This window comes from Microcebus murinus, chromosome 30 (assembly GCF_040939455.1).
Source record: "Microcebus murinus isolate Inina chromosome 30, M.murinus_Inina_mat1.0, whole genome shotgun sequence".
Classification (NCBI taxonomy): Eukaryota; Metazoa; Chordata; class Mammalia; order Primates; family Cheirogaleidae; genus Microcebus; species Microcebus murinus.
The window spans coordinates 3,893,853-3,917,881 of record NC_134133.1 but is presented as its reverse complement, the minus strand read 5'-3'; the positions used below and the strand labels follow the sequence as shown (position 1 = coordinate 3,917,881).

Sequence of the window (24,029 nt, the reverse complement as noted above, 5' to 3'; positions counted from 1 at the left end):
AGAGGAGAGGAGAGGAGAGGAGAGGAGAGGAGAGGAGAGGAGAGGAGGAAGACGGAGGTGCCTGCGCGGGGAAGAGGGTGTACCCTGGGCAGGAAGAAAGCTCACTGAGCTCGCTGTCCCTTGCCGTCTCTGCGCCCCCTCAGCCTCTCGGGACACGGCGGGACGTGGATGTGGGCGGCGGGGCGCTGCCTGTGCAGAGTTGGGGCGCTTTAAGATTTCTCTGGTTGTGAACCAGGTTTAGGGGGGGACGGAAGGGAATTCCCTGCTTCCCCGCAAGGTCCCCGGACACACCCAGGCCTGTGCAAACATCGCGGCCTTGCAGAAACAGCCAGAAATGCCTGCCCAGGAGCTGCCGAGCTCACCAGAAACGCGATGGAAAGCTCTGGAAGCAAGCGGGTCTTGGCTCGACCACATCGGAGGGCCACGCTGCTGGCGGCCGCAGCGCTCGGGACCCGGGAACGATGCTTGTGGCCCTGCCGGCGGTCTGGGGCTGCAAGGCCTGGCGATCATGCCCTGCGATCTCTAGAAGAGCCGGTAATGCAGGGCCTGGGGATTTGCAGGGAACACGAGCAGACAGACTTCTCGCTGGATAATCCATCCTCCCGCCCCCGCAACTAAAATCCAAGGGCAATTTTTTCAGTGTTTTTAGAAAGGGCCGATTGTGGAGGAGGGAAGTGGTCCCCGAAGATGGACCGAGGCCGGCTGGTTGAACCTTGCTCATTTCCCCATCCACCCCCACGTGGCTGAGAGGCCACGGGGCGTCCTGCAGCCTGGGCTGTCCAGGGACGTGGAGATGGAGGCCTACCCGGTCCTCACCCCCCAAAAGGCTCCTGGTCTCCGATGAGAGTCTTTATAGACCAGAGCTTAAGAAGCTATGAAAATATAGATTAAGGGTTGGCAAACCAGAGCCCTTGGGCCAAATCCAGCCCACCATCTGTTTTTGTCAATAAGGTTTCTGTTTTCTAATTTAACAGAATTTAATTGGGCAAAGAACGATTCACGAATCGGGCAAAGCCCCAACTTGAATGGGTTCAGAGAGACTCCTTGTTTTCGTTAATAAAGTCTTTTTTTTTTTTTTTGAGACAGAGTCTCGCTTTGTTGCCCAGGCTAGAGTGAGTGCCGTGGGGTCAGCCTAGCTCACAGCAACCTCAAACTCCTGGGCTCAAGCGATCCTCCTGCCTCAGCCTCCCAAGTAGCTGGGACTACAGGCATGCGCCACCTTGCCCGGCTAATTTTTTTTTCTATGTATTTTTAGTTGGCCAATTAATTTCTTTCTATTTTTTTTAGTAGAGATCGGGGTCTCGCTCTTGCTCAGGCTGGTCTCGAACTTCTAAGCTCAAGCGATCCTCCTGCCTCAGCCTCCCAAGTAGCTGGGACCACAGGCATGGGCTACCATGCCTGGCTAATTTTTTTTTCCTATATATGTTTTTTAGTTGGCCAATTAATTTCTTTCTACTTTTAGTAGAGACGGGGTCTCGCTCTTGCTCAGGCTGGTTTTGAACTCCTGACCTTGAGCGATCCTCCTGCCTCGGCCTCCCAGAGTGCTAGGATGACAGGCGTGAGCCGCCGCGCCCGGCCGTGAATAAAGTTTTAATGAAACACAAATATATACTCGTCTGCATAGGCTTTCCTATTTCAATGGCAGAAATGAGTAGTCGTGGGGCAAAGCCTAAAATATTTGTCATCTGGATCTTCAGAGGATGTTTCCCAGTTCCTGATGTAGACGGCAGGACGTACCCCAGAATACAGACGTGTGGGACGGGGGAGGTGGCCCCGAGGAGGCCGTACCGGAGCTGAGACACCAGGGAAGCACCGGATTAATCAGACACGGATGAGGACTCAGGGTAGAGCAAGGCGGAGGGGTTCCTTGGGCCAAGGCAGCAAGATCAAAGAGAGCACAGTGCGTCCCATTCTTGGGGCTGCAAGACCGGCCAGACTGAGACGTGGGCTGTGGCCGTGTTACGATTATTCAGAACTCTTTTTTTCTTTTTGAGACAGAGTCTCACTCTGTTCCCAGGGCTAGAGTGAGTGCCGTGGCGTCAGCCTCGCTCACAGCAACCTCAATCTCCTGGGCTCAAGCGATCCTCCTGCCTCAGCCTCCCGAGTAGCTGGGACTACAGGCACGCGCCAGAATGCCCAGCTCATTTTTTCTATATATATTAGTTGGCCAATTAATTTCTTTCTATTTTTTTTTAGTAGAGACGGGGTCTCGCTCTTGCTCAGGCTGGTCTCGAACTCCTGACCTCGAGCCATCCTCCCACCTCGGCCTCCCAGAGTGGCTAGGATGACAGGCGTGAGCCACCGCGCCCTGCCTAGATTATTCAGAAGTCGAGAGGGCCCCTGGAAGCTTCCAGAAGGGGCAGAGCCCAACGATCAGGGTTGCTCTTTGCAGGAATTCTCTCTGCAGTGGGGTGGAGGGTGGGGGGACATAGGACGGCTTCCTTCCCCTTCCCTTCTCCCCTCCTCCACCTCTCAAAGGATTTAGCCTCTTGGAAGCAAGCCAATATAAGTGTCCAAAGCCGTCTAAAGTCACCCCGGTGGCCTGGGCACGCCCACGTGACCCTCTGGCCGATGGCCGGTCCTTCCCGACCCAGGGCCACCACTGCACACGCCACAGAACAGGCCGAGGGGTGGCTGATTTCTGCCTCCGACGCTTGCAAGCCCCCTCGGCCTCCAGACGGAAATTGGAGTCAGGCCGCGATCGGATACAGTTCAATCGGATCGGTTCCATTAAATAATATTAATTATTAAATAATATTTAATAATGGGTAAATAAATGATATATTTAATTAAATAATATTAATACTAGAATGACAGGCCCGGGGCCCAGCGTCAGGAACCTCATTGCCCTTTTCTCAAAGCGACTTTCCTTTCTGTGCTTTGAGATGTGGCAGAGTTGTTGACGGTGCATAGAAACGCAAGCCGTTGATTTTGGGCCTGGCAAGGGCGTCAGACTGTAAGAACCAATTTTAACAGGCATGCCACCAAAGGGACGTGGGAAGGACAGAGACAGGTCAGACCTGGGCCAGGGGGAGTTACAGCAGAGGCAGAAGGGAGAGAAGATGGATTTCGTGTTTATTTTTCCACGTGAGCTACGGCATACCTTTTACCAAGTAGCTGATGGCTAGCTAAGCCCTGTTTGCAGGTTGGAATGACAACATTCCTTCGTGTTCTTTGAGGCTCTATTTCCTCCTCTTTATTTTAAGGAGCAAAAAACATTCTTGCTCGAGGCGTATTTTTGGTTCCTCCGCTTATGAAGTTTCCTAAATTTAAAACTTGCTATAAAACATTTCCCAACTTAAATGCGTGTGAAAAATTCAGTTCTTGGAGGCTTTTAAAGTTCTGATCTCAGGCAGGATTCTGCAAGAAAGCTAGGTGCGAGCAGGTATTAGCACCTTCCTGTGTGTCTTTCACTCCCCTTTGGTCCCTCGCCAGGCCATCTGTCCAGCTGTCTGGTTCTGATTATCCTTGTCAAGTGCTCAGTGATAACTGAGGTATTAGCCACTATGCATGCAAAGCCCGTCCCAAAAGATAGAAGATGGTCCAAGTTCCAGACGCGGACATTCGGAACGGATGCACGAAGCAAAGATTTCCCCCCAGTTGTGTTTCATAGATGGCCTGGCTGATGCTTGAGGCCAAATCTTGGTTTGCACTCAGTTTGTTTTCACAGCGCTACTGGGAGTACCACTGTCCTACCGGAAGCTGGGAGAAGGAAGGGATCTATATAGACAGTGCTCGATTATGCGCTCAGAAGTCACAAAGGAGTCACATAGGAGTAACTACACACAGCAGATCAGCAAAAGCCCTTCAGAGATGACTACCGTGTTTCCCCAAAAATAAGACCTTCCCATAAAATAAGCCCAAGCAGGATGTCTAAGGATGTGCACAATAGAAGCCCTACCCCGAAAATAAGCCCTAGTGATGGGCGTGGCTATGAAAATAAGCCCTAGTGCTGGGCGTGGCTATGAAAATAAGCCCTGGTGCTGGGCGTGGCTATGAAAATCAGCCCTAGTGCTGGGCGTGGCTATGAAAATAAGCCCTAGTGATGGGCATGGCTATGAAAATCAGCCCTAGTGGTGGGCGTGGCTATGAAAATAAGCCCTAGTGATGGGCGTGGCTATGAAAATAAGCCCTAGTGGTGGGCGTGGCTATGAAAATAAGCCCTAGTGATGGGCGTGGCTATGAAAATAAGCCCTAGTGATGGGCGTGGGTATGAAAATAAGCCCTAGTGCTGCACGTGGCTACACAGCGCATCTGCACAACCCATGCGTGTCTTCACAGAGCGGGAAAGAACACGAGCAGCCCTTCTCATCTGCCCCATGAGAGCTCTAGTGTTCGACAGGAGAGATCGGGGCCAGTGGTTCTAAAGGAAATAGAGTCGCAAGACATTCAGGATGGGATTCGAGGTTTGGAGAGTGAGGATGATGTTCCAGAAGACGACGACTTCACTCTATTTGAATCAATGTAGATGGTTGCACCGTACTTAAAAAAAAGAACACATCCCCTGAAAATAAGCCCTAGGGTGTCTTCTGGAGGAAAAATAAATATAAGACCCTGTCTTATTTTTGGAGAAACACGGTACATTCCTCTGCACCTTTTGACTTCCCATTTAAATGCTTAATAAACGTGCATTTTCTGTGCCGTGTTATTCCTGAAGCAGCCAAAAGTGTAGAAAGGCGATTCAAGGAGGACCAAAACCACCCAGAGAAAAATGTATGCATATGGAAGCCAACATTGGCGCTTGGTTGGGGCTCATACTCTATCTTTGCCTTTCGTTCTATTTTTTCCTATGATCTGAATGTGTTCCCCTAAAATTCAGGTGCTGAAACCTAACCCCCAAGATGATGGTATTAAGAGGTGGGGTCTTTGGAAGCCATGGGGCCGCGTGCTCACAGATGGGATGAGCACTCGTAAAGAGACTTGAGGGAAGCCTTTTGCTCTTGCACCACGTGAAGCATGTGGAAAGTTCCATCTGTGAGGAAGCAGGCTTTTGCCAGACACGGAAACTGCTAGCTCTTTGATCTTGGACTTCCCAGCCTCCAGAACTGGGAGAAATAAATCCGTGTTGTTGATCAATTCCCCAGTTTGTGGCATTTTTGTTATAGCAGCTCAAATGGACTAAGACACCTTCCTTCTTCTGCTCCTCTTTTTCTGTACTACCATGCTTCCCCGAAAATAAGACAGGGTCTTATATTTATTTTTCCCCAAGAAGACACCCTAGGGCTTATTTTCAGGGGATGTGTTATTTTTTTTTTTTTAAGTACGGTACAACCATGTCCATTGATTCAAATAGAGTGAAGTCGTCTTCTTCTGGAACATCATCCTCACTCTCCAAACCCCGAATCCCATCCTGAATGTCTTGCAACTCTATTTCCTTTAGAACCACTGGCCCCGATCTCTCCTGTTGAGCACTAGAGCTCTCACGGGGCAGATGAGAAGGGCTGCTTGTCTTCTTTCCCGCTCCATGACGACATGCATGGGTTGTGCAGATTCGCTGCGTAGCCACGCCCAGCATTAGGGCTTATTTTCATAGCCACGCCCATCACTAGGGCTTATTTTCATAGCCACGCCCACCACTAGGGCTTATTTTCATAGCCACGCCCACCACTAGGGCCTATTTTAGACGTAGGGCTTCTATTGTGCACATGCTTAGACATCCTGCTAGGGCTTATTTTATGGGGAGGGCTTATTTTCAGGGAAACGCGGTAGAGATGGATCAGGGCTCTCTGTAAGGAGAAGTGTCACCAGTAGGTTGTTGTTCGCTGTAGAATAAAATAGAATCTCGAAATCATGACTGCATGGTTAATCACAACGTAGGGACTGAAGTGAGATGTACGGTCGTGCAACTCTTGAATCATCTTTGTACGACCTGGGTGACACTAGAGTAAGTGACTTTCTCTCTCTGAGCCTTACTTTTGTCACCTGCGACACCACGAGAGGAGTGGTCCGCCGTCATAGTGTTGTCGAGACGATTCTATCAGATAACCCCCAGGAAGGCTCTATGCCTGCGTATTAGGACTCTATTCCAAGAACCCAGTATCTTACACACGACAGGCCTTGATGGGCCCGGGTGTGCAGGTCTACACAGCGTGGGCACTGTTTCCTGCCAGTGGTGTGGCCAGGTGGCTCCATCCGTATCTTCACCAGATGTTTGGGGACCACTCTTCAGGCCCAGGCAATGGTGAGCAACACTAGATAGGAGGCAAACCTGAGTAGTTTAGAGCAGGCGTCCTCAAACTATGGCCCGAGGGCCACATGCGGGCGCCTAGCACATTTATCCGGCCCGCCACCGGGTGTTTCTGCCGCCGCTGCCTGTCCTGCTTAGCAGCCGACTTGTCCCGGGCCCACAGTGCGCACTCTCCAACGGTCTGAGGGACAGTGACCTGGGCCCCCTGTTTACAAAGTTTGAGGACCCCTGGTTTACAGGGTGGGAATGGAACAGAAAAGAAGGGAAGAAACATAGACTATGGACTGAATTTTAAGTCAATCAATATTTACGAAGCTGATACCATTCTCCAGGCACAATGACGGTGTGTGCAGAGTTACGGAGAACACAGATAGGATCCCTGCCCACAAAGACAGAACTGCTATCACTGGGGTTTGGGGGAGACAGGAGAGTATAGAAAGGATATTAGGGCACAGAAAGAAAATGCCAGAACCGGACCCGGAAGGAGCAGATAAAGCTGCAGGCATGTAAATTACATTTAGTTAGTCATCCAGTCCTTTGCTTTTAAAATCACGTTGCAGGGCCTGTTCACATTTGGTTGTAGTATAATCCGTGGGTCTACTTTGTATTTTCAACAGCTCTTTTATCCCTGTGTGATTTTTTTTAACATTATAAAATGGACATTTGGAAGATATTGGTTGACTGGGTTTTGCAGATCTTCCCCTCAAATTTTTAAAAAGCCAGTCTGCTAAGATCATCACTGCTGTCATTTTAAAAACGGCTTTAAGAAATGGGAAGCCGGGTGCGGCAGCTCACGCCTGTAATCCTAGCACTCTGGGAGGCCTAGGCGGGAGGATCGCTTGAGCTTAGGAGTTCGAGACCAGCCTGAGCAAGAGTGAGAACCTGTCTCTACTATAAATAGAAAGAAATTAGCCAAACAACTGAAAATAGAAAAATTTAGCCAGGCACGGTGGCGCCTGCCTGCAGTCCCAGCTACTCGGGAGGCTGAGGCAGGAGGATCGTTGGAGCTCAGAAGTTCAAGACCAGCCTGAGCAAGAGCGAGACCCCCGTCTCTACTATAAATAGAAAGAAATTAATTGGCCAACTAATATATATATATAGAAAAAATGAGCCGGGCGTGGTGGCACATGCCTGTAGTCCCAGCTACTCGGGAGGCTGAGGCAGGAGGATCGCTTGAGCCCAGGAGGTTGAGGTTGCTGTGAGCTATGATGACGCCACTGCACTCTAGCCCGGGCAACAAACAGAGTGAGACTCTGTCTCAAAAAAAAAAAAAAAAAAATCACGTTGCAGGTATATCTACGTCCTCTCTCTCGTCTGTGCTTGGTGAAATGCCTGCAAAGCCACGTGCTCTGAGAAATCTTGCAATGTCACCAAAGCCAGGCAGGAAGCATCTGAATCTCTCAAGCTCTCTCTGCCCCACTCTCTTCCCGAAGTGCTAATATTTTCTCTGTTTAGGAGTCCTACTGCACTTATTATAAACACCTTTGACTGTTTAGATTGCTGTGTGTATCAGTCAAACTTCACGTGCCTACCAGACCAAACGACCACGTGCTCCTAGACACACCTGCATATACATTTTGAAGTCAAGAACTATTTACCTTTTCTTCCCAACACATTATTGCTGCATGATTCTTTGTTGTTGTTGTTCCGGTTTTTTGTTTGCAACTCTGTGCTGATTTTTAGGGGAGAAAACAAATGAATTCAGTAGGATATTTTTGGAATAATTTTTCTGACAATTGCTGCATGATTCTGATGCAGACCAAACAAGGGGAGCTTCCTCGAGGCAGCGGGAGGTGCAGCTGTGTTTCCAAAAGGGCCTCGCAGGGCTTGAATAATTCAGAGTTTATGTTAAATACCTCTCAGTATTAAGGAGGCGCAGAATAAACTGTTAGCCGGTGACCCCCAAGGCCTGAGATAGGACGTGCTCTTCCCGGTGGCTTAGCTTTTCAACTCTGCAAAGCAGGCGGCCACGGCCAGCACCCTTGGGGGCCTGCAGTCCGTTTATCTTTCTAAGAAAGCAGGTACAAGCAGGCGGCGGAAGCCGTTCCAGCCCAGCCCAGAAGCAGGCCAAGCGTGTGTGGCTTCCACCAGGGAGTCTAGAATCTCAGTCCTGCATACCCAAACACTAAGAGGTTTGTTTCCATCTTCCTCACCGGGAAGATAAATGGAGTTTACTCTTTCAAGAGGATCATTTGGGGCCATCGATTTCTCCTTGACTTCAAATGGAAGCCGCAGAGAGGGACTGGTGATGTTTAAAAGCCGGGTCCGTTTTGTTAGTAGCAGGAGTAAAGCCATGTGCTAGCGTGGAAAGGCATTAATGGGAATTCCCAGAGTCTGGGAGCCAGGCAGGGTCGCCAGAGGCTGAAGAAAGAGCATCCTCGTGGATTTATCTCTGTGTCCAGAAAAGGGCATTCCATTCTGATCATCCTTGAACTTTACCCTGCAGACTTGGGTGGACTATTCACTAATTTAGAGACAGCTAGCTCACAAACCCCATCGGCGGTGTAACTTGCATTGGTCCTGGGTCTCTCTTTTTATTTTTTTCCCTTTTGGCGTAGCAAGATAAAGGCAAAAGCTTCCGGAATTTACGCCTTCTAGAATTTTCAGCGACCCTGGTGGCTTTTTACGTATAAGTGAAAATTTGCCGTGAATCCATCTTAATCTTTTCTGCTTGTGAATTGCTAGAAAATGCTGGAACACTTGATCTTGGCCATGTCCCAGGTCCGTTTAAAATGCCAGGCACAGCGGGGCTGAATTCGTTTGAGGAGAGACAAGCAGAGGAAGTTGTGCAAGGGGGTTGGAAATGGCAGGGTATGGAGGAGGGCTACAATAAATCTTGAACAAAGGGTAGTTTATTTGTGCTACCAATACGCCTTTCAGGAAAAGGCCATTTCTAACCTGCAGCAAGTCACAACCGAGGGGAGGTTGCAAAAATAGGGAGTCGCTTTGAATTTCAAACTCAGCGAACTTGGAGCATGTCATCTTATTGTTAAATTCAGCCAGCAAAAGGAAACTCACTTGTCCGAAGTTAAAATAATTGAAGGGGGAAAATAGGATGAAGATGATATTTTTAAAAATGTATTTAAAAGAGAGAATTCAAAATGAACAGAGAACCTTTAAGTAAAATTCATGTGTGTGTGTGTATACATGACTTTTTAAGACCTAGATTCAAATCTTCGATCTGCTACTTACTAGCCATGCAGCTTTGAATAAGTTATTTAATCTCTCAGCTTTGCTCTCTATAAGAATGCCAACTCCATTGGGTTTTTGTGAGGTCACAATTAAATACCATGTGTTTGCTATCCCTGGTGTATACTGTGTGCCCATCAATAATCATTTTAAAAGTTGGATTCAGGCTGGGCAGGGTGGCTCACGCCTGTAATCCCAGCACTCTGGGAGGAGGCCGAGGCGGGAGGATCGCTCAAGGTCAGGAGTTCTAAACCAGCTGAGCAAGAGCAAGACCCCCCCATCTCTACTAAAAATAGAAAGAAATTAATTGGCCAACTAAAAATACACAGAAGAAAAAAATCAGCCGGGCGTGGTGGCGCATGCCTATAGTCCCAGCTACTTGGGAGGCTGAGGCAGGAGGATTGCTTGAGCCCAGGAGTTGGAGGTTGCTGTGAGCGAGGCTGACGCCACTGCACTCACTCTAGCCCTGGCAGAAAAGTGAGACTCTGTCTCAAGAAAAAAAAAAAAAAGCTGGATTCAGCATTTTTAATATCGCAGATGGCAGATAGGTTTGATTCCTAGTGTCGACTCGGAGTAATCGATTAGTTGTGCCTGTGTGCAGTGCTGTGTGGAGAACGGCTCTCAGACTGTAGCTGGGTTGACAGAACGGAGGACGGCGATCAATTATTGATGTCTGCCACTGGCGCGGAATGCGAGAGTGGGCTTGCCATCCCGAGTCTGCTGAAAAAGTCACGAGACAGCAGGAACCCCAGGCTCTCGGCCTCCAATTAGCTGGACAACTTGGGAACATCTTTTATTCCCTGCAGGCCTCATTTTCTCTTATGTAAAATAATTGAGCAAACATTTTTTGATCTCTAAGGTCTCTTTGAAACTCAAAATTCTGATTCTAATCTGAAAATACTGCCACCATTTCACAGCTTTGGAATGTTCATACATTTTTAAAAACCCGTTTTTTGTTGTTGTTGTTGTTAAATTAAGTACTAATGCATTTATATATGTGAAATTGTTCTATGGCCCGATTTTGAGTAGTGTCCAGCATCACGTAAAATGAGTAAATTGAAGCTAGGTCTGAGGCCCCCTCCTCACTGGCTGTGAGCTCCTCTTTTAGTAAAAAAAAAACCTGTCTGGGCCTCAGTTTCATGACCTGCAAAATGGGAGAGGAATTATTTCTGTCCCCTCCTGACCCTCCGAGGTGTGGAGCAAATGAACGGAGTCACGCTTCTACTGTTTTCGGAACCTGTCAGCCGACAGATCTTTGGTGACTCTGAAGTATGAGTACTCATATTAGAAGCATGGCCCAGAAATGGCTCCCTGGGTACGAAGCACTTTAATACCTGTTTGATATACGACAGCGTTTTTTACACTGGAGAGATGCTTCCAGAAAGAGAAAGAGATGGGTGAAAAGAAATCCAGACTTCATCATTTTCCTTTTTACGTTGAGCCTCACTTGTTACTTGGTGTAAATCGCACCGTCTCTCCCAAGGTGAAGGAATACTCACAGCTGAAAGAAGCTGGAAGTTGCTGGGGTCCATTTTTGGGAAAAACGGCCCCCTCGGAAGCAGATATACGTTTGCCACTTAAATATACTTAAGAACAACTTGCTGTTTGGGGCAAGATATGCAAAAAATGAATCCACACGAAGCTGAAATAGGTTGGCCCCATAAATAGCTGTGACTTTGATCCTAGCGACAGATTCTGTTCCAGGAGACGAAGTCAGAACTTGAAAAACGTCCCGTTGATAGCCCCCAAAGACGACAGTCCTAAGAATGACTGCGTCAACAAAGGAGGGGAAAACTGCCCCCAGCCCTGCACCTTGGAAGTACAAGAAGGCAAGCCAAGATGGGCCAACAGAATAATCCTGCTTCTTCCTGGTCACCTTGAGCCAACAACTTTAGCTGCATCTGCCTAAAGCATGGAAATAAAAGAAAAATGATTTTGCCACTTGACCTTCTGTCTTCGCCTCTTGCTCATGGATTCTAGACGCCAGTAACGAGAGAGTGACAGTGATGGCGGCTGCCACACGAGTTTGGCATGGAGTTTTTCTCTCTCATTCCCAGCTGAGGCGTGTCAGTGTGACAGATCCCAAATAACAAGGTGAGAAAAAAATCTGCATATACAGATTTTTAAAGAAAAGGTACAATAAACCGGTCCAGTACTCTTCACCCCTGTCCCCGCCGCCAGCCCCAACTTTGAGGATATGAAAAGGGGCTCACTGGTAGACCATGCTCACTAATAATCCTCTCCTGTTGCATACTCTGCTTCCCCCCCCCCCATAGACCTTTGTTTGACACCCTCAAGGCAGTTTCTGACCCTCAATTCCTTCACGTGTAAAAGACATGCAGTCAATCTTCACAAGAGTGTTGTAAAAATTTGGAGGACCGTTTATGAGAGGTGCTTGGCACAGTGCCTGGAATTTAGTAAGTGCTCAATGAACTCTAGACAAACCAGGGCTGCTGTGTCCAGTTGCATGAGTTGTGCACTGCACAACACCAGGGGCTGCAAATCTAGCTATGGCGTGAAAGACGGCTCCCTGGAATTGGGATAGGAAGAAAAAGATGGATTTGTGAATAGATAAGATAGAAAAAACATATATGCACAAGCAGTCCTCAGTGTCCACTGGCAACTCCTGAGCATACTCAAGTCTTGAAGTCGGCCCTGCCAAACCCATATATACGTATATGCATAAAATCAGCCTTCCGCATCTGTGGGTTTTGTTTCCCTCTAATACTGTATTTTTCATCCACGTTTGGTTGCGGATCTAGAATCTGTAGATACAGAGGGCTGACCATTATTATTATTTTTTTTTTAAACTCACATATAAGTGGACAGGCATAGTTCAAACCTGTGTCGGTCCAGGGTCAATTGTATAGAGATTATATAACAATCTTAATCCTAATAGTCCTTTCTTATCTGCAATTTCACTCTCCCTGGTTTGGGGTATCTGCGATCAACTGCAGTCCGAAAATAATGAGTATAATACAAGAAGGTATTTTGACCACGTGGACTCACCAGCAAACTGGTATTAATGGATCAACACCTAAGTGGACATATAGGAGTAACATTTATCGGGTGTCGGGCGGGTGGGAGGGTGGAGGAGGGGATGGGTGTATACAAACACAACGAGTGAGATGTGCAAAGTTTGGGGGATGGACATACTTGAAGCTCTTACTCGAGGGGGGAAGAGGGCATGGGCAATAGACGTAACCTTAACACTTGTACCCCCATAATACGCTAAAATAAAATTTTAAAAAGTAGCCAAAGGTTACTCTTACTGAACAACACTTAGGGGCAATTAGATTCAGTTGTTCCTTGAGCTCAATGAATTCTTTTTTTGTTGGTCAGTGAACCATGGTTTTTAATCTAAGCATTGGGTATTCATATGTCTGGTAGATATGAATTAATAAACTAAAATAATCCAGGGGGAAAAAAAAGAAGGTATTTTGAGAGAGAGAGAGAGAGAGACCACATTTGCATAACTTTTATTACAGTGTTATGTTATAGTTGTTGTATTTTATTATTCATCTCTTCCTGTGCTTAATTTACAGATTAAACTTTACCATGGGCATGTGTACATAGGAAAAAACATAGCTCATACAGACTTGGGTACCAACCATGGTTTCAGGCATCCACTGGGTGGATTTGGGAATATATCCCCCTGGGAAAGTGGGAACTCCTGTACATACAAAATCCATGATGTAAATATATATCTTCTCAATGAACCTCGTAAATAGCCCAGGAACAGGGCGACTAATTCACCAGGACTCCTTCTCTAGTTCCTGCTGTATAGTGTCAGCAACAGAGCCAAGAAGTCCAAATCCGGCCAAGTGTGCAGTATCAGGCCAGCAGGCTCCGATCCAAATGAGCTCCCAAGCCAGCTCTTGAAAAGGAACAGCATTTTTGACCCAAAACGAAAGGGGAGCATAGAACTGAACCATTCAGCGGAGGGGGGTGGGGGGAGGGGGCATGCATGTGTGGCCTTTTGCAAACTTCCAGGCTCCCAAGGAAAAAAAGGTTTGTGTCGTTTCAGATATTGGTTGTTTAGATTAGGATTACCCCTGGAGCAACGGGCTGCAATGATCGGGAAGACGGATGCCCAGAGGAGAGAGAAGTTCTATCTCTGCTTGTTCGGACTGGAAGCAGCTGCCTGTCCCGCAGCCCTTGGGCTGTGGGGTTTCGTAACTTGCGGGGTGCTCCGGTTCATGCTGGAGACGTGTGACCAGGAAAACAATTTGCAGAGATGGGACAAGCCGAGCAAGGAGAGTCTGGAGGATGTTCGGTTTGCCCCAGGCTTCCTATCTGTGCGTTTTGCGGCATGAAACGCTCCAAGCAGAATCTGACATTAAAGGAATTACAGAGGGGCGTCTGTCTGTCACCAAATAATGCCAGGGTGCAGGGTTCTAACTGGGCTTCCTACTCAGAGAAGCTCAAAGACTTCCAACTAGGGGGAAGTGCGTTTCCCAGATTGACCACACGTGGAATGACACTGCTCGATTCGCTTTGCTACTCACTTAATTTGCTGTTACCCCAATATTGGCAAGACTGGCCTTTCTGGGCAGGAAATACCTAAAGTCCCTCCATTTCATTTTGAAGGAACTTTCTGGCTCACCTCTTACGTGCTAGGTAAAAAGGTGGGGATAGGACAAAAATAAAAAAAATTAAAAAAGAAGTAGATCCTCTCTCAAGAAGCACACTGTCCCGTCTGAAAACTATCCGAAAAAGAAATAATTGCAAATGGTGAGCATGTGCTCTCATAGTCTTTTCCAGAATCCTGGGCAACAGGAAAGGAAATGAAATGCAAATGAATCAATTTATTGTTATTTTAAATTTAGAATGAACGTGATGACACAAAGAAATTTTGAATCCAAGTAGAAGCCTATCTGTTCAGGGAAAAGATATCTGAGGCATTTCCAAGGGAGATGTTCATCAATTCTTCTAAAAGACGTTGTGTTTTTCGCTTGCAAAACAGCAGTTTATATCTATGCGGTAAAATCACTTGGCCTCAGCTGTTGTATCCGTGATTAATTAGTTGAATAAGAAAATCATGCTTTAACGGGATCTAATTGGTTTGGTGAGCTCAATTTATTTGGGAGGAAACGTGTCCAGATAGAGCCTCTTAAAAAAATCTTTTTACACAATCTTATTTTCCAACTGCCCAATCCTCTTTCATCCTTCAAAAATAATCACCATTTTCAAATAAGAATAGCAACAATGGCCATGTTCAGAGACCTAAGTAAATGAAAGGTTATCCTCTCAGTTGAATATGCCTGACATTAAAAAAAAAATGATCTGGTCAAAAAAGGTAGGATTCTTTTTTTTTTTTTTTCCTGCCATTTCTTTATGGGAGAAGTAGGATTCTTTTGAAAGGCAAAATGATTACCTAAGCATGGTTATATTGGGCAGCAACTAAATTAAAAAAAAAAAAAAATCTTGTGCTTTGGGTGCAAGAAAAACAACTAGGTATTTCTTTCTTTCATACTATGGACCGTAATCATGTGAAAGAAACCTTACTTTTTTTTTTTTTTTTTTTGAGACAGAGTCTCGCTTGTTGCTCAGGCTAGAGTGAGTGCCGTGGCGTCAGCCTAGCTCACAGCAACCTCCAACTCCTGGGTTCAAGCAATCCTCCTGCCTCAGCCTCCCGAGTAGCTGGGACTACAGGCATGCGCCACCATGCCCGGCTCATTTTTATATATATATATATATTAGTTGGCCAATTAATTTCTTTCTATTTATAGTACAGATGGGGTCTCGCTCTTGCCCAGGCTGGTTTCGAACTCCTGACCTTGAGCAATCCTCCCGCCTCGGCCTCCCAGAGTGCTAGGGTTACAGGCGTGAGCCGCTGCGCCCGGCCTGAAACCTTACTTTTCTATAGAATTATTGCCAAGGTGAAATTGTCTGATCACTTGTTAAAAGAAGAAGAAAAAAAAAAAGAATGTATGGACCTACCTCCTGTAAAAGTCCTATAGGACGGCCAGCCCAATGGTCACTTTTATGGCTAATTCTCCAGGAACCTTTAAAGCAAGATGGAGTGGGAATGCTGAGTTGGTAGGAGGCAGGAAATATTGGTCCCATTACCTCGAGATCAGTCCCTGAGAGTTACTGTTAATATTTGGCCTTAGGGAAAGGAGTCAATAAAAGTCCCTGTTCATGATACTTTATATACTCATGGGCAGGCAGAAGGCAGGCTTAGGAAAATAGAAGTAGCTTATTACATAGCACATAATAAGGGTCATTAATATTAGCTGCCTGTTCTCATATTGCCAACGTGTGTGCTTACGGGCATGGTAGTGTCACAAGGTAGTCAGTAACATGGAGTTTGGTGTTAGAGAAAGCCAGACCTTCGTTCTGCCATTCTTTTTTTTTTTTTTTTTTTTTTTTTTGAGACAGAGTCTCGCTTTGTTGCCCAGGCTAGAGTGAGTGCCGTGGCGTCAGCCTAGCTCACAGCAACCTCAATCTCCTGGGCTCAAGCGATCCTCCTGTCTCAGCCTCCCAAGTAGCTGGGACTACAGGCATGCGCCACCACGCCCGGCTAATTTTTTGTATATATTAGATGGCCAATTAATTTATTTCTATTTATAGTAGAGACGGGGTCTCGCTCTTGCTCAGGCTGGTTTCGAACTCCTGACCTCGAGCAATCCGCCTGCCTCGGCCTCCCAGAGTGCTGGGATGACAGGCGTGAGCCACCGCGCCCCGCCCGTTCTGCCATTCTTAAGAAGTAATATGAGCTTGAACAAACTGTCTAAACTCTCTAAACTTTAGTTTCTCCAATGGGAAAATGTACCTCTTCCTTGAGTTTAATGAGTCAACCCATGCAAAGCCTCAAGTCTAATTCCTGATGTATCATAAGCATTCAACAAACAGAGATAAGGAAAGGAACATAGGCCGGGTGCGGTGGCTCGCGCCTGTCATCCTAGCTCTCTGGGAGGCCGAGGCGGGAGGATCGCTCGAGGTCAGGAGTTCGAAACCAGCCTGAGCAAGAGTGAGATCCCCCGTCTCTACTAAAAATACAAAAATCAACTCGCCAACTAAAAAAATATAGAAAAAATTAGCCGGGCACGGTGGCTCATGCCTGTCATTCTAGCACTCTGGGAGGCCGAGGCAGGAGGATGGTTTGAGCTCAGGAGTTTGAAACCAGCCTGAGCAAGAGCAAAACCCCTGTCCCTACCAAAAGTAGAAAGAAGAGCTACTTTTGGACAGCTAAAAATATATAGAAAAAATTAGCCAGGCATGAAGGTGCATGCCTGTAGTCCCAGCTACTCAGGAAGCTGAGGCAGGAGGATCGCTTGAGCCCAGGAGTTGGAGGTTGCTGTGAGCCAGGCTGACACCACGACACTCTAGCCTGAGCAACAAAGCGAGACTCTGTCAAAAAAAAAAAGGAAAATAAATGCATTCTAATGACCACAGAAGGCTAAAGTCTGATACTACCCCCAGGTGCCCAGTATAACCAAAACATTATAAAATGCGCCTCAAATTTGTGGATGGTCTACAGGAAACATAATCATCTCGTATTGCATTGACTCTAAAATGTGTATTTTTTAATATTTAAATGAGAAGTGTAGGCTTTGCCTGCACATGCATATCAAAACTTGTAGAAAGAATGACAGGAGGTTGGAAGAAAATTTCAAACCCAATAATGGAGCGTTTTTGTTTTTTTTTTAAATTTCAGGATCTTATGGGGACACAAACATTTTGGTTACATGTGATGCCTTTGCCCCACCCAAGCCAGGGCTACAGGCGTGCTCTTCCCCCATACGGTGAGCTCCACCTCCATTAGTTGTGAGTTTACCCACCCCCACCCCCACCTGACCGGCACCCAGTGAGTATTACCACCATGTGAGCACCTTAGTGTTGATCAGTCAGTACCCACTTGATGGCCAGGGCATTTGGTACTGCAGAGACATTGATCAGAGCGGATTGACCAGACCTTGATCAGAGTGGGTGGACCAGACATTGATCAGAGTGGGTGGACCAGACATTGATCAGAGTGGGTGGACCAGACATTGATCAGAGTGGGTTGATGATACATTGATCAGAGTGGATTGACCAGACATTGATCAGAGTGGATTGATGATACATTGATCAGAGTGGATTGACCAGACATTGATCAGAGCGGATTGACCAGATATTGATCAGAGTGGGTGGACCAGACATTGATCAAAGTGTATTGCCCAGACATTGATCAGAGTGGATTGATGATACATTGATCAGAGCGGATTGACCAGACATTGATCAGAGTGGATTGACCAGACATTGATCAGAGTGGATTGACCAGACCTTGATTAGAGTGTATTGACCAGACATTGATCAGAGCGGATTGACCAGATATTGATCAGAGAGGATTGACCAGACATTGATCAGAGCGGATTGACCAGACATTGATCAGAGTGGATTGACCAGACATTGATCAGAGCAATTGACCAGACATTGATCAGAGTGTATTGACCAAACATTGATCAGAGTGTATTGACCAGACATTGATCAGAGTGGATTGACCAGACATTGATCAGAGAGTGAATTGACCAGACCTTGATCAGAGTGTATTGACCAGACATTGATCAGAATGTATTGACCAGACATTGATCAGAGAGGATTGACCAGACATTGATCAGAGAGTGGATTGACCAGACATTGATCAGAGCGGGTTGACCAGACATTGATCAGAGAGTGGATTGACCAGACATTGATCAGAGCGGGTTGACCAGACATTGATCAGAGAGTGGATTGACCAGACATTGATCAGAGAGTGGATTGACCAGACATTGATCAGAGAGGATTGAGCAGACATTGATCAGAGAGTGGATTGACCAGACATTGATCAGAGCGGATTGACCAGACCTTGATCAGAGTGGATTGAGCAAGATCCTGAGGGTCCCCTGTAACGCCGGACATGAACCCTTGAATTTCTGAATCGTGGTGAGATCCAGGCATCCTGAGGGGCAGAGGGAGCCTCAGGACAGTGCGGTTTGCTACGTGGCCTGGAAATGTTTGACAACTTTAACACCCAGGGCAACTGTCAGGGCGGTGCCTGTTGAATACCTGGGTACGTGCTGTGATGTGTCCACGCCCTAAAACAAAAGCGTGTGCACTGACAAAGAATTGGGCCAGATCCCAGCGCCCAGTTCTTCACCTTGCTGTGTGACCTTGTGTGAGTCACTTCTCTCCCTCCACCTCCCGTTTTTTTTCCATCAGGCTAAACCACGTTGAGGCCTCTCTCCAGTTGTGACATTCATTTTCGGAATTCCAAAGCCATGACGCAGGCGGTACTTGCATTCTTTGCGACAGAGAACAGGCAGTATTGTGGTAGGGAGCCCGGGTCCCGGCTACTGGGTCTGAATCCTACTACTTGAGAGATCCAGGCCAGGTTCCGGAAGGTTCTAGAAGGCCCCATTTCCTTCAACTGCAAAATGGGGACCTGCCACAGAGGATGGTGATGGGGTTTAAAGGAAGCGGTGTCAGAAGAGGATTCGGCATCATGCTTGGTATAGGGGGACTCAATAGTAAGTGCTAGTGCTTATTAGGGTCAGTGGCTACAGTAGGGTTCATGAGATGCAGAAAACTTTTCTTGACCCTTCAGGCCCACCCATGAGTTTCCGGGTTATTTTCCAAGTCCCAGCTGCCCCAGCTCCTGAGCCCCACTGGGGAGAGTGGGGGGGGGAGGGGGCCTGGCAGCAGGCCAGGTCCTCAGACCTGTGCCAGGCATGGCCGGCCCCGGGGCCCGATCTCTGAAGTCTCAGTCCCTTCAGCAGGACTCTGCCACCTGCCAGCGTTTCCTAGGCCACCAAAACAATTTCGAGTCCGTGGCGTAGTGAGAGGTTCCGCCAAGGAGGATCCTGCCTTTTGTTGGAATTTGGAAGCGGTCTGACTCTCCACGTCGGATGTTCTCGTCCATCTGGAGGTGTGATTGGACCGAGGGGAGCGGTCGAGGGTCTGGACAGATCTTCCCCCAGGCTTCCTGTTCAATTCCACTCGTGAAAGAACCATAGAGACGCAATTTCAATACATGAGGGAAAGTGGATACACTACCATGTTTCTCCCAAAATAAGACAGGGTCTTGTATTTATTTTTCCTCCAGAAGGCATCCTAGGGCTTATTTTCAGGGGATGTGTTATTTTTTTTAAGCACAGCACAACCACCTACATTTATTCAAATAGAGTGAAGTCGTCTTCTTCTGGAACATCATCCTCACTCTCCAAACCCCCGAATCCCATCCTGAATGTCTTGCGACTCTGTTTCCTTTAGCACCACTGTCCCCAATCTCTAACGTCGAGCACTAGAGCTGTCACGGGGCAGATGAGAAGGGCTGCTCGTGTTCTTTCCGGCTCCGAGACAACATGCATGGGTTGTGCAGATGCGCTGCGTAGCCACGCCCATCACTAGGGCTTATTTTCATAGCCACGCCCAGCACTGGGGCTTATTTTCATAGCCACGCCCATCACTAGGGCTTATTTTCATAGCCACGCCCAGCACCGGGGCTTATTTTCATAGCCATGCCCATCACCGGGGCTTATTTTCATAGCCATGCCCAGCACTAGGGCTGATTTTCATAGCCATGCCCATCACTAGGGCTTATTTTCATAGCCACGCCCAGCACTAGGGCTTATTTTCATAGCCACGCCCACCACTAGGGCTTATTTTCATAGCCACGCCCATCACTAGGGCTTATTTTCATAGCCACGCCCAGCACTACGGCTTATTTTCATAGCCACGCCCAGCACTAGGGCTTATTTTCTGGGTAGGGCTTCTACTGTGCACATGCTTAGACATCCTGCTAGGGCTGATTTTATGGGGAGGTCTTATTTTCGGGGAAACATGGTAGTAAGTTCTAATTCATTGTAAGGTAACTAACATCCTGGGACTTTCGGAGTTCATTTTGTGCAAGGACCCAGGAAACGTGTAGACGTTAGGCTTGGCTAGCTCAAATATTTTCACCAGCACTTGTTCTATCTCTATCTTTCAACTCATATTCCCTTTATTTTGGCTTTATTTTCAAGAAAGTTTTTCCCAAACGGTGGCTAAGAAGCCCACTCATAATAACTCTAGGCTTGCATTTTACCAATTCGTCAGCCCTTGCAGAAAAATGACGCTTGCTTTTTCCAAACCACGATACAAAAATTTCAGGTGGGAGTTTTTCAACCCTTGCAGAAAATGACGCTTGCTTTTTTCAAACCACGACAGCAAAATTTCAGGTGGGAGTCTCATGGGTCTGGCTTCCGTTATGTGTCCTTCTCTGAATCCCACTGAGATGCTGTGATTGGCTGGGCCCAGGCCACAGACCACGCCCCCCTCGGGATGCTATAGCTGAATATGCAAATTGAATACAGCAACCATCCGGACAAAAAATAGGAAGTATTAAATTCAGACTTTACGTGCTAAGAATGAGGGAAGGGTTGGTTGCCCCAAAGAGAATCGGAGGGGCCATTCCTAGAGAACCAACAGATCTCATTCCAAGCAAGGGTTTAGAAGAAAAAAAGCCAGCCACGCACACACCCGAGGAAGAATGTGTATCTGGAAGCTTCCGTGAAACAGCTGGGTAAGTCTAGTGTCCATCTTGACAAATCATTTTTCTGTTTCCTTTTCTTCCAGCAAAATCCTCAAGATTCACTCATCCTGCAAGCCCCTGTCCAGCCTTTCCTGAGTGCCTGGCAGCTGAGGATAATAAGGAAAGAAAGCTCGAGACCCTCCAGCGCCACCCCTTTGTTCTGTGATTTCTACGTTTTATTATTCCGCCTCCGAGCTTGGATCTGCTCCCTTCCCTCAGAATGCCATGCCGAGGGATCCGTTTCCAAGTTCCTTTGGCTGGAAGGCACATCCTGAAGCAGGATGTACCCTCAGAGACGCAGGTAAGAAATCTGAACTGCCTGGCCGAGCGCGCAAACCCCACCAAACCTCTGTCCTGGGCCCCCTTCCCCGGGGACAGGTGTCAGGACAAAAGGCTCTTTGTCCCCCGGGGAGCCCATAGGACAAACAGAAAGAGCATGTCCTTACCAGTTAATCTGCCGGTGATAAAGAGCATTACTTTATCTCCTGCCATCTCCCGGTCCTTGGGACGAATTCTATTGTGACACAGAGTCTGCTTTGTCTTCCCAACCCGGCCAGAGGTTCACGTCGACCTTTCCTATATTCTCCCGTTGTGACAGTCTGAGCCCCGAGTTGTTGCGATGGGTTGAGAGGATCTTTTTTTAACCCCTCGCAAGAGAACCATCATCTACAAAAATAGCATGCGCCTCCCCTCCTTCATTTAAAAAAAAAAAAAAAATGAAGATTTTTTTTTTTTTTGCGCGGTTATAGTTTAATGCAACATTGAAGGCAACTGACGGAGAATTTGCATCTAGTCCCTCACTTAACCCACTTCTGTTTCCACTATTAATATCTTGCATTAGTGGGGGACATGTGTCCAAAATGATGAGCCGGTACCCGTATGTTATTGCTAATGAAAGATCATAGTTTACAACGCATGGGGTTCGCTCGGTGCATGGGACATTCATTCTGTGGCTTCTGTCCAATAGGTGACCTGGAGCCACCAGAACGGTATGACTCTGAACAGTGTCGCCACCCTAGAAATGCCCTGGGCTCCTCTTGCTCCTCCCTCCCCTCTGGCAACCCCTGGTCTTTTTTGCCACAGTTTTTGCCTTTTTCCTGTAAAATGTCACGTAGTTGGAATCAATCATCATGGGGCCTTTTCCAATGGGCTCCTTTATGCATTCTGGTTTCTCCGTGTCTTTTTCCAATGGCTTGGTGGCTCGTTTCTTTTTGCTGCCCAATAGCTTCTGCTTCATTTTCAGAGCCTTTCGTGTAAGAAATCAATCTCGTTTTCCCCTTTCCTCTCCGCCCCTCCTTTCTTGGGGTTCTCCTAATGATGAGAGATTTGCCTACGGTTGAAAAGGTGGCTTGCATTATTTGCATTGCTTGAGAAAATTAAATCGCTCTTTTCTGAAACAATTCCAAATGCCTTTTAAAAGGCTAGAAAAAGTAAAAAGTAAATTCTAGTATTGCAATCACAGCTAAAAACCAGGAATCTGTTGGGGCTGCACGCAACAATTGGTGTTCTTGCCAATTCTACCCAGAAGAATTTATATTCATATAATTCGTGTTTTCCCTAAAATGAATGGTCTCCTGATTTTTTTTCCCTAGCAACGCTGGAGTGCCCACTCAAATAGCATTCATTTTGAATACACGAGTCAAGCATTTTTTTCTTTTTTATTTACGTTTGCCAAACAGAACCTACCTAAATTATTATTTTAAGTAAATTAAAATTATAAATTATAATTTATGTAAATATAAATTATAATTTATGTAAATTAAATTATAAATTAAAGCATGGTACAGCGGTGGAGGAAGTCCCATGCACTTATTTCGTCATGTGGGAGGAGGCAGGGGATATGTCATGGTCGCAAAGGGTACAGGGGACCGAGCAAGGGAAGTTAGGTCCCCAAAATGCCCCTTACTGGCTGTGTGTCCTTCCATGAGTCCCCTCTCTCTTGGACTCGGTGCCCTCTTTGATAAACCACAACCAACGACAGGCTGCGCCTTGTAAGATTGTTAGGAAGATCAAAGGAGATCATCAAACAGTCTACACCACAAATCACTTCCTCAAACACGATGCCAGCCATTCAGGGCACTTGGCCTGGGCAGAAAGGAAATGCTTAGGGCAGTGTACTGTGTTTCCCCCAAAATAAGACAGGGTCTTATATTTATTTTTCCTCCAAAAGACACCCCAGGGCTTATTTTCAGGGGATGTGTTATTTTTTTTTAAGTTCGGTACAACCATCTACGTTGATTCAAATAGAGTGAAGGCGTCTTCTTCTGGAACATCATCATCACTCTCCAACCCCCGAATCCCATCCTGAATGTCTTGCGACTATTTCCTTTAGAACCATCAGCCCCAATCTCTCATGTGGAGCACTAGAGCTGTCACGGGGCAGATGAGAAGGGCTGCTCGTGTTCTTTCCCGCTCCCCGATGACATGCATGGGTTGTGCAGATGCACTGTGTAGCCACGCCCATCACTAGGGCTGATTTTCATAGCCACGCCCACCACTAGGGCTTATTTTCATAGCCACGCCCACCACTAGGGCTTATTTTCATAGCCACGCCCAGCACTAGGGCTTATTTTCATAGCCACGCCCATCACTAGGGCTTATTTTCACAGCCACGCCCACCACCAGGGCTTATTTTCATAGCCACGCCCACCACTAGGGCTTATTTTCATAGCCACGCCCAGCACTAGGGCTTATTTTCGGGGTAGGGCTTCTATTGTGCACATGCTTAGACATCCTGCTAGGGCTTGTTTCATGGGGAGGGCTTAGTTTCAGGGAAACACGGTAGGTGCTCATTGAATCAGCCCTGAGTGATCAGGAGGGCAGAGAGGTGGTCAACCCCATCCCACGTGGGGCCCCTGGGAACACACAAGGAAGCCGATTTAATTGGGGTCAAGCGTGATGAAGATGTCAGCCCGTGTGCATCTTACAGAACCAGGGACGCCACTTCCAGTGGCTCCTCCCCCGCTGAGACAGGTCCACAGCAAACAGCCCACGTTCTTCTCCTCCGCACCCTCGAGAGGTCCATTTTGTGAGCAAATATATGCTTTGGTGAGGTCATTATCAGACAACGTGGTTCACGTTTAATGAACAATTTCTCTCTTTTTTTTTTTTTTTTTG

The 24,029-nt window shown here is 47.1% G+C and overlaps 1 long non-coding RNA gene across 3 annotated transcripts in view; it reads left to right on the top strand.

The window, feature by feature from the left end:
- The window catches only part of LOC105879128 (uncharacterized), a 258,755-nt gene that overhangs the window by 60,050 nt on the left and 174,676 nt on the right, over nt 1–24,029 (top strand). For 2 of the 3 annotated variants that reach the window (XR_012915799.1, XR_012915798.1), the window contains exon 2: nt 20,957–21,213. This is a non-coding gene — a long non-coding RNA (uncharacterized LOC105879128). Of the gene's footprint in view, nt 1–16,875; nt 17,128–20,956; nt 21,214–24,029 lie in introns of those variants that run through there. The other variant, XR_012915800.1, reaches the window with a different exon arrangement.